The 11,643-nt window shown below is 39.8% G+C and overlaps 9 non-coding genes across 9 annotated transcripts; all 9 read left to right on the plus strand.

The window, feature by feature from the left end:
• Window positions 1-1,960: 1,960 nt before the first annotated feature.
• On the plus strand, window positions 1,961-2,124 carry LOC144086431 (U1 spliceosomal RNA). Its single transcript, XR_013304468.1, has one exon. It is a non-coding gene; the product is annotated as a U1 spliceosomal RNA (small nuclear RNA).
• Window positions 2,125-2,830: 706 nt separating this feature from the next.
• On the plus strand, window positions 2,831-3,021 carry LOC144086446 (U2 spliceosomal RNA). Its single transcript, XR_013304483.1, has one exon. It is a non-coding gene; the product is annotated as a U2 spliceosomal RNA (small nuclear RNA).
• Window positions 3,022-3,391: 370 nt separating this feature from the next.
• Window positions 3,392-3,502, plus strand: LOC144086460 (U5 spliceosomal RNA). Its single transcript, XR_013304494.1, has one exon. It is a non-coding gene; the product is annotated as a U5 spliceosomal RNA (small nuclear RNA).
• Window positions 3,503-5,707: 2,205 nt separating this feature from the next.
• LOC144086421 (U1 spliceosomal RNA) lies at window positions 5,708-5,871 on the plus strand. The gene has a single exon (XR_013304459.1). It is a non-coding gene; the product is annotated as a U1 spliceosomal RNA (small nuclear RNA).
• Window positions 5,872-6,588: 717 nt separating this feature from the next.
• Window positions 6,589-6,779, plus strand: LOC144086452 (U2 spliceosomal RNA). Its single transcript, XR_013304487.1, has one exon. It is a non-coding gene; the product is annotated as a U2 spliceosomal RNA (small nuclear RNA).
• A 370-nt stretch (window positions 6,780-7,149) lies between these two features.
• LOC144086405 (U5 spliceosomal RNA) lies at window positions 7,150-7,260 on the plus strand. The gene has a single exon (XR_013304444.1). It is a non-coding gene; the product is annotated as a U5 spliceosomal RNA (small nuclear RNA).
• A 2,205-nt stretch (window positions 7,261-9,465) lies between these two features.
• LOC144086432 (U1 spliceosomal RNA) lies at window positions 9,466-9,629 on the plus strand. Its single transcript, XR_013304469.1, has one exon. It is a non-coding gene; the product is annotated as a U1 spliceosomal RNA (small nuclear RNA).
• A 706-nt stretch (window positions 9,630-10,335) lies between these two features.
• Window positions 10,336-10,526, plus strand: LOC144086447 (U2 spliceosomal RNA). The gene has a single exon (XR_013304484.1). It is a non-coding gene; the product is annotated as a U2 spliceosomal RNA (small nuclear RNA).
• A 370-nt stretch (window positions 10,527-10,896) lies between these two features.
• Window positions 10,897-11,007, plus strand: LOC144086461 (U5 spliceosomal RNA). The gene has a single exon (XR_013304495.1). It is a non-coding gene; the product is annotated as a U5 spliceosomal RNA (small nuclear RNA).
• The last annotated feature ends 636 nt before the right edge of the window (window positions 11,008-11,643 follow it).

Genomic DNA, 11,643 nt, shown 5'->3' on the forward strand with positions numbered 1-11,643 from the left:
CGCCTTGTCTCTTATTGTGTCAAGTTACAGGAAGTTTCAAGCTGATCAAAGGAAAGAGGGAGTTCTCTCCCAGTTACAAAAGGGTCTTTGATCATGACCATATGCTTTTTTAAGGTAACACCTTTACAGTCTCTTTCCCGATCTCCCGCAATCTTCACACAATGGTTCAAACAGGCGCCCGACCCCTGGGGCAGTTCCTCTTTGTTGAATAAGGTGAAACTGACCCCCAGGGCTCAAGACACTCCTAATTCTATTAGCAAGCATTTCGATAGTCATACCAGAATCAGGATAACTTATTTACAATAATTCCAACACATACTCATCACTCATCTGGGATTTATGGGGTGGTTTCTTGGTTTTCATCAGACTAAAGGTCTGTTCACACACATGTAGAGCCAAATAACACCAGAATCCTCTGTGCCATCTTCTGGATGTTTGGAAATTTGGCTGCACTTAATGAAGCATAAAACTCAGAGACTTTCAGGGAGTTGAACTTTTCACATTGGAGATCAATCAGTTCCAACTGCAACTCCTGTGGAACCGTTTCTGGGTCTTGTGAGAAAGGACATGACACCAGCTGTCAATTTTTCCAAAATCACAAAACCGACGGCAGAATTGCTCATGCAGGTCATCCAATGATTTCCCGTAATTTTTCACATGCGGGGGTCTCTTTTAACGGAACCAGTGTGGGGAAATGAGCAAATGACTTGTCTGATATTTGCTTGAAAAATAAAACCAGCTTGATTTTGAAGGTGGAAGGTTTGCTTTCATTTCATGCACAAACTGTTTTTTCTCTTGTAGCTTCACATTCAGCTCGTTCATGTGTCAGGATGTCCACAGTACCATATTTTCATGACTATAAGGTGCACATAAAAGTCTAAAATTTTCTCCAAAATAGACAGGGCGCCTTATAATCCAGTGCGCTTTATATATGGACCAATACTAAAATTGTTATCACGATAAAAACAAATAAATCAGTCGATAGGACAACTACGGCAAGCAGTCTTCGACTCTACTATTTCCCCTAGATAAAGTACTGCGCAGTGACTGCTGGGATATCAAGTTCTTAATACACCCAGTTCTTAAATACACCCAGTATGACGTTGCGCGAGCACACTAATTTGGTGCTCGCCGTCATTTCGGCTATATTTACAAAAGAAATGTTGGCGTCAACAGAGCATTCAAAGCTAGCCTTTGAACTATAAATATATATATATATATATACATTTACGCCAAGCAGCCCCGACTCTACTATTTCCCGTAGATAAAGTACTGCGCAGTGACTGCTGGGATATCGAGTTCTTAATACACCCAGTTCTTCAATACACCCAGTATGATCATTTCTGCTGTATTTACAAAAGAAATCCTGCCGCTAGATGTTGGCGTCAACGGAGCATTCAAAGGTAGACTGCGAACTATATATATATTAACTCGGAGCTTGCCGGCATTCCCGGAGGCTTGAGAACTACAAACGCTGGACCCGGCGTTTTAGAAGACTCATTTGGGCAATTGTTTAATTCGGATTTTTACTATAATTTGGACAACGTCGGCGGGCCGGATTAAAAAGCCTAATGGGCCGTATGTGGCCCACGGGCCGTAGTTTGCCCATGCCTGTGTTAGTAGCACTGTGCATTCCCAACCAAAGAAACAACAGGAAGTGTGTAAGGAGGGAGGTGGGGCTCCATTGTCAAGTCGGTTACTCCAAAAAAGGAACGCATGCGCATTGACTCTGTATGAGAGCAGCAGTGCATGATGGGATTTGGTAAAATCATACTTTAAAGCTAAATTAAAGACCGCCCAGTTGATGTAACGACTCAACTATTACATGTACTAGTTCTCGGTAGAATTGCCTTATACGGGGTGTGTGTTTATGACTATGTTATTACGGTGTAGCAATCGAGTTTGTGACTGAAAATGGCGAGCACGCGAAAGAAGAGGGTGCTGCATTTGTGTACAACTCATACTTACCTGGCAAGGGAGATACCATGATCACGAAGGTGGTTCACCCAGGGTGAGGCTCAGCCATTGCACTCTGGCTGTGCTGACCTCTGCGAATTCCCCAAATGTGGGAATCTCGATTGCATAATTTCTGATAGTGGGGGACTGCGTTCGCGCTCTCCCCTGATAACATGTGAAAGAAATATCTATGATACATATCTGAAACAAGTCAATAGAGCAGTTGATCCTTCCTTTTCTGTTCATCAGCTTTGCCTTCTGTGACGGTCACATATTGACCTCTACAATCCCAATAGGATGAAGAGAAAACTTATAATTGTAGTATTTCCTTCTTCCGAACGTTTTAGTATTTTCATTCCCCCCAAAAACTTTGGCTTTCAATTCTTGAGATTTTTGTTATTTTGCCTGTGATATGTTTTAATTAAATGATACTAGTTGAATTATGAGTTGATCATTTTTTTTTGACATACTAGTGGAAAGTTGTCATTGTTCATCACAAGACCAGGAAATAGCAAGTAATACGTTAAGCAGGGGTTGTTGATTTGTTGTCATTTTTTTCAAATGTTGCTAAATTAAATGGCTTTTCACTGCAAAAATATTGTTTGCGAATCAGAGAACCTTGGGGCGCTGGGTAAGGTTATTGCTACTTTCCTATTGGACCATTGTGAGTCACATGACCACAGGGACTCCACATTTTCGAAGCATTTGTTCCATTTAAATACAGAAATGCAACGTTTTTTTCCCCTGCTATCAAACAGTGTGTAGTTTTAGGTTGTTGTATAAAGTGTGCTTTTGTTGTCATGTGATCTGTGTAACCACTACTATAGGCTATAATGGCTGGAAAGAAGTCGTCCTTCCTAACAAAGTTTTAGTTATCGCTTCTCGGCCTTTTGGCTAAGATCAAGTGTAGTATCTGTTCTTATCAGTTTAATATCTGATACGTCCCCTATCCGGGGACCATATATTAAATTGATTTTTGGACCTGGGAGATGGAATAGGTGCTTGCTCCGTCCACTCCACGCATCGACCTGGTATTGCAGTACCTCCAGGAACGGTGCACCCCCTCTCAATGTCAAAGTACATCAATTATGTTCATGTCTAAGACATTCCCGTCAAAATTAAATCCAAGGAAATAATCCCATAACCTTTCCTTGATGTCAACCTCTGAATGTTATCATTACAATACAATCTTTTGGTTTTATTACTAGCTTCTCAAGACCCCCAATGAATTCAAACTATTTACTCAAATAGTGTTTGTATATGCCCTGCTCCATAGTAGTACATCACAATGTTGCTGCAATGCCCTGACTGCCTAATACAGTTGCTGCAACGTGATTGGCTGCTCAAAGGACTGAAGTCGCCCGCTAGTTTGTAGTGTGTTAAAGTACTATTGCGGATATAGACTTAGGTCGTTCTGTAAAAGTTTCTTCAGAACACTCTTGTTTCTCTTCAGATTGCATAAATCTTTTGCCTTTTACTAAAGATTTCCGTGCAGAGGAACAATAAGAGTTTATTCAATTTTTTGATGCTCTGCGCAAACAGAGCCTCCCTTAAATGTTAAATTTGATGTATCACGGCCTTCCATCTGATTTCTTACATCACTTCTTGTCTATTTGTATCAACATATTTAAATATCTGATGTTTCTTGTGAAATAATAAGACATCACGTTTATTGTGTCAATTGATTAATCAACTGACCATTAACTGTAAAACCAGTTTTGTTCCTAAATGGATTAACTTCTATTTGGTTTTCAATTTTTCAAAAGATGATTTTGTTAGAGATTAGAACCATGTGATTTGAAGATGTGTTAATTTGTTCTAGTTGTGTTCTGATTTGTGCCTTCAGACCCTTTTTAAAGTCATTATCTAGACAAACTAAGAACAAAATTATTACATTATGAGCAGTTTCTTGCAAATGTTTCATGACTGCATTCATGTTCTGCACAACACTAAATGTTAGTACAGGGTTGGGCAAACCTTTCACATTGACTTTAAAAATTTGACAGACGGGCCGGGTCAGCACAAGATACGATACATATTAAAAACTGCATCCGTTAACAGCACAAATGAAACAGAAACAGAAAAAAAGGACTAAAGTATTAACATACTCATCACTCATCTGGGATTTATGGGGTGGTTTCTTGGTTTTCATCAGACTAAAGGTCTGTTCACACACATGTAGAGCCAAATAACACCAGAATCCTCTGTGCCATCTTCTGGATGTTTGGAAATTTGGCTGCACTTAATGAAGCATAAAACTCAGAGACTTTCAGGGAGTTGAACTTTTCACATTGGAGATCAATCAGTTCCAACTGCAACTCCTGTGGAACCGTTTCTGGGTCTTGTGAGAAAGGACATGACACCAGCTGTCAATTTTTCCACTATCGCAAAACCGACGGCAGAATTGCTCATGCAGGTCATCCAATGATTTCCCGTAATTTTTCACATGCGGGGGTCTCTTTTAACGGAACCAGTGTGGGGAAATGAGCAAATGACTTGTCTGATATTTGCTTGAAAAATAAAACCAGCTTGATTTTGAAGGTGGAAGGTTTGCTTGCATTTCATGCACAAACTGTTTTTTCTCTTGTAGCTTCACATTCAGCTCGTTCATGTGTGTCAGGATGTCCACAGTACCATATTTTCACGACTATAAGGCGCACATAAAAGTCTAAAATTTTCTCCAAAATAGACAGGGTGCCTTATAATCCAGTGCGCTTTATATATGGACCAATACTAAAATTGTTATCACGATAAAAACAAATAAATCAGTCGATAGGACAACTACGGCAAGCAGTCTTCGACTCTACTATTTCCCCTAGATAAAGTACTGCGCAGTGACTGCTGGGATATCAAGTTCTTAATACACCCAGTTCTTCAATACACCCAGTATGACGTTGCACGAGCACACTAATTTGGTGCTCGCCGTCATTTCGGCTATATTTACAAAAGAAATGTTGGCGTCAACAGAGCATTCAAAGCTAGACTGTGAACTATAAATATATATATATATATATACAACTACGCCAAGCAGCCCCGACTCTACTATTTCCCGTAGATAAAGTACTGCGCAGTGACTGCTGGGATATCGAGTTCTTAATACACCCAGTTCTTCAATACACCCAGTATGATCATTTCGGCTGTATTTACAAAAGAAATCCTGCCGCTAGATGTTGGCGTCAACGGAGCATTCAAAGGTAGACTGCGAACTATATATATATTAACTCGGAGCTTGCCGGCATTCCCGGAGGCTTGAGAACTACAAACGCTGGACCCGGCGTTTTAGAAGACTCATTTGGGCAATTGTTTAATTCGGATTTTTACTATAATTTGGACAACGTCGGCGGGCCGGATTAAAAAGCCTAATGGGCCGTATGTGGCCCACGGGCCGTAGTTTGCCCATGCCTGTGTTAGTAGCACTGTGCATTCCCAACCAAAGAAACAACAGGAAGTGTGTAAGGAGGGAGGTGGGGCTCCATTGTCAAGTCGGTTACTCCAAAAAAGGAACGCATGCGCATTGACTCTGTATGAGAGCAGCAGTGCATGATGGGATTTGGTAAAATCATACTTTAAAGCTAAATTAAAGACCGCCCAGTTGATGTAACGACTCAACTATTACATGTACTAGTTCTCGGTAGAATTGCCTTATACGGGGTGTGTGTTTATGACTATGTTATTACGGTGTAGCAATCGAGTTTGTGACTGAAAATGGCGAGCACGCGAAAGAAGAGGGTGCTGCATTTGTGTACAACTCATACTTACCTGGCAAGGGAGATACCATGATCACGAAGGTGGTTCACCCAGGGTGAGGCTCAGCCATTGCACTCCGGCTGTGCTGACCTCTGCGAATTCCCCAAATGTGGGAATCTCGATTGCATAATTTCTGATAGTGGGGGACTGCGTTCGCGCTCTCCCCTGATAACATGTGAAAGAAATATCTATGATACATATCTGAAACAAGTCAATAGAGCAGTTGATCCTTCCTTTCCAGTCTTTGTTCTGTTCATCAGCCTTGCCTTCTGTGACGGTCACATATTGACCTCTACAATCCCAATAGGATGAAGAGAAAACTTATAATTGTAGTATTTCCTTCTTCCGAACGTTTTAGTATTTTCATTCCCCCCAAAAACTTTGGCTTTCAATTCTTGAGATTTTTGTTATTTTGCCTGTGATATGTTTTAATTAAATGATACTAGTTGAATTATGAGTTGATCATTTTTTTTTGACATACTAGTGGAAAGTTGTCATTGTTCATCACAAGACCAGGAAATAGCAAGTAATACGTTAAGCAGGGGTTGTTGATTTGTTGTCATTTTTTTCAAATGTTGCTAAATTAAATGGCTTTTCACTGCAAAAATATTGTTTGCGAATCAGAGAACCTTGGGGCGCTGGGTAAGGTCATTGCTACTTTCCTATTGGACCATTGTGAGTCACATGACCACAGGGACTCCACATTTTCGAAGCATTTGTTCCATTTAAATACAGAAATGCAACGTTTTTTTCCCCTGCTATCAAACAGTGTGTAGTTTTAGGTTGTTGTATAAAGTGTGCTTTTGTTGTCATGTGATCTGTGTAACCACTACTATAGGCTGTAATGGCTGGAAAGAAGTCGTCCTTCCTAACAAAGTTCTAGTTATCGCTTCTCGGCCTTTTGGCTAAGATCAAGTGTAGTATCTGTTCTTATCAGTTTAATATCTGATACGTTCCCTATCCGGGGACCATATATTAAATTGATTTTTGAACCTGGGAGATGTTATAGGAGCTTGCTCCGTCCACTCCACGCATCGACCTGGTATTGCAGTACCTCCAGGAGCGGTGCACCCCCTCTCAATGTCAAAGTACATCAATTATGTTCCTGTCTAAGACGTTCCTGTCAAAATTAAATCCAAGGAAATAATCCCATAACCTTTCCTTGATGTCAACCTCTGAATGTTATCATTACAATACAATCTTTTGGTTTTATTACTAGCTTCTCGAGACCCCCAATGAATTCAAACTATTTACCCAAATAGTGTATGTATATGCCCTGCTCCATAGTAGTACATCACAATGTTGCTGCAATGCCCTGACTGCCTAATACAGTTGCTGCAACGTGATTGGCTGCTCAAAGGACTGAAGTCGCCCGCTAGTTTGTAGTGTGTTAAAGTACTATTGCGGATATAGACTTAGGTCGTTCTGTAAAAGTTTCTTCAGAACACTCTTGTTTCTCTTCAGATTGCATAAATCTTTTGCCTTTTACTAAAGATTTCCGTGCAGAGGAACAATAAGAGTTTATTCAATTTTTTGATGCTCTGCGCAAACACAGCCTCCCTTAAATGTTAAATTTAATGTATCACGGCCTTCCATCTGATTTCTTACATCACTTCTTGTCTATTTGTATCAACATATTTAAATATCTGATGTTTCTTGTGAAATAATAAGACATCACGTTTATTGTGTCAATTGATTAATCAACTGACCATTAACTGTAAAACCAGTTTTGTTCCTAAATGGATTAACTTCTATTTGGTTTTCAATTTTTCAAAAGATGATTTTGTTAGAGATTAGAACCATGTGATTTGAAGATGTGTTAATTTGTTCTAGTTGTGTTCTGATTTGTGCCTTCAGACCCTTTTTAAAGTCATTATCTAGACAAACTAAGAACAAAATTATTACATTATGAGCAGTTTCTTGCAAATGTTTCATGACTGCATTCATGTTCTGCACAACACTAAATGTTAGTACAGGGTTGGGCAAACCTTTCACATTGACTTTAAAAACTTGACAGATGGGCCGGGTCAGCACAAGATCCGATACATACTAAAAACTGCATCCGTTAACAGCACAAATGAAACAGAAACAGAAAAAAAGGACTAAAGTATTAACATACTCATCACTCATCTGGGATTTATGGGGTGGTTTCTTGGTTTTCATCAGACTAAAGGTCTGTTCACACACATGTAGAGCCAAATAACACCAGAATCCTCTGTGCCATCTTCTGGATGTTTGGAAATTTGGCTGCACTTAATGAAGCATAAAACTCAGAGACTTTCAGGGAGTTGAACTTTTCACATTGGAGATCAATCAGTTCCAACTGCAACTCCTGTGGAACCGTTTCTGGGTCTTGTGAGAAAGGACATGACACCAGCTGTCAATTTTTCCACTATCGCAAAACCGACGGCAGAATTGCTCATGCAGGTCATCCAATGATTTCCCGTAATTTTTCACATGCGGGGGTCTCTTTTAACGGAACCAGTGTGGGGAAATGAGCAAATGACTTGTCTGATATTTGCTTGAAAAATAAAACCAGCTTGATTTTGAAGGTGGAAGGTTTGCTTGCATTTCATGCACAAACTGTTTTTTCTCTTGTAGCTTCACATTCAGCTCGTTCATGTGTGTCAGGATGTCCACAGTACCATATTTTCACGACTATAAGGCGCACATAAAAGTCTAAAATTTTCTCCAAAATAGACAGGGTGCCTTATAATCCAGTGTGCTTTATATATGGACCAATACTAAAATTGTTATCACGATAAAAACAAATAAATCAGTCGATAGGACAACTACGGCAAGCAGTCTTCGACTCTACTATTTCCCCTAGATAAAGTACTGCGCAGTGACTGCTGGGATATCAAGTTCTTAATACACCCAGTTCTTCAATACACCCAGTATGACGTTGCGCGAGCACACTAATTTGGTGCTCGCCGTCATTTCGGCTATATTTACAAAAGAAATGTTGGCGTCAACAGAGCATTCAAAGCTAGACTGTGAACTATAAATATATATATATATATATACAACTACGCCAAGCAGCCCCAACTCTACTATTTCCCGTAGATAAAGTACTGCGCAGTGACTGCTGGGATATCGAGTTCTTAATACACCCAGTTCTTCAATACACCCAGTATGATCATTTCGGCTGTATTTACAAAAGAAATCCTGCCGCTAGATGTTGGCGTCAACGGAGCATTCAAAGGTAGACTGCGAACTATATATATATTAACTCGGAGCTTGCCGGCATTCCCGGAGGCTTGAGAACTACAAACGCTGGACCCGGCGTTTTATAAGACTCATTTGGGCAATTGTTTATTTCGGATTTTTACTATAATTTGGACAACGTCGGCGGGCCGGATTAAAAAGCCTAATGGGCCGTATGTGGCCCACGGGCCGTAGTTTGCCCATGCCTGTGTTAGTAGCACTGTGCATTCCCAACCAAAGAAACAACAGGAAGTGTGTAAGGAGGGAGGTGGGGCTCCATTGTCAAGTCGGTTACTCCAAAAAAGGAACGCATGCGCATTGACTCTGTATGAGAGCAGCAGTGCATGATGGGATTTGGTAAAATCATACTTTAAAGCTAAATTAAAGACCGCCCAGTTGATGTAACGACTCAACTATTACATGTACTAGTTCTCGGTAGAATTGCCTTATACGGGGTGTGTGTTTATGACTATGTTATTACGGTGTAGCAATCGAGTTTGTGACTGAAAATGGCGAGCACGCGAAAGAAGAGGGTGCTGCATTTGTGTACAACTCATACTTACCTGGCAAGGGAGATACCATGATCACGAAGGTGGTTCACCCAGGGTGAGGCTCAGCCATTGCACTCTGGCTGTGCTGACCTCTGCGAATTCCCCAAATGTGGGAATCTCGATTGCATAATTTCTGATAGTGGGGGACTGCGTTCGCGCTCTCCCCTGATAACATGTGAAAGAAATATCTATGATACATATCTGAAACAAGTCAATAGAGCAGTTGATCCTTCCTTTTCTGTTCATCAGCTTTGCCTTCTGTGACGGTCACATATTGACCTCTACAATCCCAATAGGATGAAGAGAAAACTTATAATTGTAGTATTTCCTTCTTCCGAACGTTTTAGTATTTTCATTCCCCCCAAAAACTTTGGCTTTCAATTCTTGAGATTTTTGTTATTTTGCCTGTGATATGTTTTAATTAAATGATACTAGTTGAATTATGAGTTGATCATTTTTTTTTGACATACTAGTGGAAAGTTGTCATTGTTCATCACAAGACCAGGAAATAGCAAGTAATACGTTAAGCAGGGGTTGTTGATTTGTTGTCATTTTTTTCAAATGTTGCTAAATTAAATGGCTTTTCACTGCAAAAATATTGTTTGCGAATCAGAGAACCTTGGGGCGCTGGGTAAGGTTATTGCTACTTTCCTATTGGACCATTGTGAGTCACATGACCACAGGGACTCCACATTTTCGAAGCATTTGTTCCATTTAAATACAGAAATGCAACGTTTTTTTCCCCTGCTATCAAACAGTGTGTAGTTTTAGGTTGTTGTATAAAGTGTGCTTTTGTTGTCATGTGATCTGTGTAACCACTACTATAGGCTATAATGGCTGGAAAGAAGTCGTCCTTCCTAACAAAGTTTTAGTTATCGCTTCTCGGCCTTTTGGCTAAGATCAAGTGTAGTATCTGTTCTTATCAGTTTAATATCTGATACGTCCCCTATCCGGGGACCATATATTAAATTGATTTTTGGACCTGGGAGATGGAATAGGTGCTTGCTCCGTCCACTCCACGCATCGACCTGGTATTGCAGTACCTCCAGGAACGGTGCACCCCCTCTCAATGTCAAAGTACATCAATTATGTTCATGTCTAAGACATTCCCGTCAAAATTAAATCCAAGGAAATAATCCCATAACCTTTCCTTGATGTCAACCTCTGAATGTTATCATTACAATACAATCTTTTGGTTTTATTACTAGCTTCTCAAGACCCCCAATGAATTCAAACTATTTACTCAAATAGTGTTTGTATATGCCCTGCTCCATAGTAGTACATCACAATGTTGCTGCAATGCCCTGACTGCCTAATACAGTTGCTGCAACGTGATTGGCTGCTCAAAGGACTGAAGTCGCCCGCTAGTTTGTAGTGTGTTAAAGTACTATTGCGGATATAGACTTAGGTCGTTCTGTAAAAGTTTCTTCAGAACACTCTTGTTTCTCTTCAGATTGCATAAATCTTTTGCCTTTTACTAAAGATTTCCGTGCAGAGGAACAATAAGAGTTTATTCAATTTTTTGATGCTCTGCGCAAACAGAGCCTCCCTTAAATGTTAAATTTGATGTATCACGGCCTTCCATCTGATTTCTTACATCACTTCTTGTCTATTTGTATCAACATATTTAAATATCTGATGTTTCTTGTGAAATAATAAGACATCACGTTTATTGTGTCAATTGATTAATCAACTGACCATTAACTGTAAAACCAGTTTTGTTCCTAAATGGATTAACTTCTATTTGGTTTTCAATTTTTCAAAAGATGATTTTGTTAGAGATTAGAACCATGTGATTTGAAGATGTGTTAATTTGTTCTAGTTGTGTTCTGATTTGTGCCTTCAGACCCTTTTTAAAGTCATTATCTAGACAAACTAAGAACAAAATTATTACATTATGAGCAGTTTCTTGCAAATGTTTCATGACTGCATTCATGTTCTGCACAACACTAAATGTTAGTACAGGGTTGGGCAAACCTTTCACATTGACTTTAAAAATTTGACAGACGGGCCGGGTCAGCACAAGATACGATACATATTAAAAACTGCATCCGTTAACAGCACAAATGAAACAGAAACAGAAAAAAAGGACTAAAGTATTAACATACTCATCACTCATCTGGGATTTATGGGGTGGTTTCTTGGTTTTCATCAGACTAAAGGTCTGTTCACACACATGTAG

Source organism: Stigmatopora argus, chromosome 12 (assembly GCF_051989625.1).
Source record: "Stigmatopora argus isolate UIUO_Sarg chromosome 12, RoL_Sarg_1.0, whole genome shotgun sequence".
NCBI classification, from domain to species: Eukaryota; Metazoa; Chordata; class Actinopteri; order Syngnathiformes; family Syngnathidae; genus Stigmatopora; species Stigmatopora argus.